This window comes from Eschscholzia californica, unplaced genomic scaffold, assembly GCF_041429995.1.
Source record: "Eschscholzia californica isolate CP2 unplaced genomic scaffold, dmEscCali1.0.p SCAF_1, whole genome shotgun sequence".
NCBI classification, from domain to species: domain Eukaryota; kingdom Viridiplantae; phylum Streptophyta; class Magnoliopsida; order Ranunculales; family Papaveraceae; genus Eschscholzia; species Eschscholzia californica.
Window position 1 is genome coordinate 56,563,183 of NW_028238198.1, and position 1,857 is coordinate 56,565,039.

Here is a 1,857-nt window from a genome sequence, read left to right on the forward strand (position 1 = left end):
TCTCACTGGAATATAAAACTAATGGTTTATTTAAGTTTTTTTATCACATACTCCCATTTAAATATTCATCAATTGAGACCATTCGAGTAAAGGGATTAATCCAATTTGTTTAGGATTTTTTTTATTGAACCCACCATCACTTACAAAACTAGTCAGATTTGATGAGTTAATTTACAAAACAATTCAATCATAAGCTGGCTATCCTCATTAATTTTTATTAATAACTCCCAAAACTAGGATCATCTCCATTAGACTAGAGAAAGAGCAATTACCCTGTTCAATATCTGGAAATTTTGCTCAATTGTCCCGATTTTGGGGTGGAAAGAGCAATTTTGCCCCACCTCAAGATTTCCTTTTGCAAAAATGCTCCTTTGCACTTCTTCAAAATTTTGTTTCCCAACTCACCCTCCTATATATAACATATCTAGAAATCTAAAATTTCTAGATATGTTAATTTTATCCCAAACTTCAACCGACTTGTTTCCCTATTCCTCTCCCTCTTGATCTTGATCGACAAAATCTTCTGAATCTGAAAAAATGGTTCGATGTTGATTGAAGAAACCACCGAAAATCTCCCTCATCTTGTTCAAGCTTAAAGCTCCCCATCTTCATCTCACTTGAGCAAAATCCCCATCTATCGAGGGTTTTCGAATTTCAAGTTTGGCAGAAGTGACGAAGTAACAGAGAAGCGATTTTCTGATTTTTCTGAAGGTTAAGTCAATAACTATTAAGGTAAGTCATTATTTGATTGTTGATTCAACGAAATTCTGATTGATTTCTTTCTTTTACTTGAGTTTTCTCTTAAGATTGAATATTTGAAAGATTATGCATCTAATGTGTTTGATAAAATGCCAGAGAGAAATGATTTGATTATGTATGTTTGCTGTTTGTTATGAATCTAATGAAACAGATTGCTCATGGAACTTCTAAATCTCTGCATAATGGATACTCTAAACCATTTACATGGAACACCCACATCAAGATTGATCACATCAAGATTGCTCATGGAACTTCTAAATTTGAAATCAAGAATAACTTCAACTAAATTGAGAAGGCAACAAAGGCTTGACCCGAGACTATCATGGATGCGTATCTGTTTCTAAATGTGGAGTAGCAAACAAATTGATGAGTTTCAAATTCTATTGAATTGCGAAGTGATGTGTAATTTACAACGTGTTCATCAATTGAATGGATTATTATTTAAGTTCTCAAATCCCTCTCTTTCTCATGAATTGTTCTTGAATTTGAAGCCAGTGAATTGCTTAGTACTTGTTAGAAAGTATAATGACCTTGTGGTCAAACATTTGCTTTGTTTGTTGTAGGAAAACTAATAGTGTCGATATCGGTGGAGTTGTTCTTGAATTTGAGTTCTTTTTGTCTGAATCGGTGGCTTCATGTCGAACTTCCTTGAAAGGAATCGACACGAAGCAACCGGTTTGAACTCTAATGGTTTCATATCAAATCTTCCTGTCCTAATCTGTGGCTTCGTGTCGATTCTATTTTTAAGAAATCGACACAAAGCCACCGAATTCATCTCCATTGATATGCCTAACCAGTGGAGTTTTTGCTGAGTTAATGGAACTTCTTTTTGTTCCTTCTGCCATTTTATGTACTCCTTTGGTCTTTCATGAAAAAGTTGAGGTACCATAATAGTCACTACAATGTTCATAATAGTACTATCATTCATATAGATGATTGTAGCTAGTTCATTTGGAATCAAAAGAAGCTTTGGGGAACATGAGAACAAACAGGAAACTCTCATCTACCAGACTACCACATTAAGTCCATTATATTGGTGTTGTCTAGTAGGCGGTCGGTATAAAGAGTCAAGGAGTTTTTTGGATTAGAACAGAAAGC

General features: G+C 34.5%; 1 long non-coding RNA gene across 1 annotated transcript; it reads left to right on the top strand.

Annotated features, from left to right (window-relative positions):
* The first annotated feature begins 258 nt into the window (after positions 1–258).
* LOC147567754 (uncharacterized) lies at positions 259–1,228 on the top strand. The gene is made up of 2 exons (XR_015237902.1): positions 259–732; positions 911–1,228. It is a non-coding gene; the product is annotated as an uncharacterized LOC147567754 (long non-coding RNA).
* Positions 1,229–1,857: the final 629 nt, after the last annotated feature.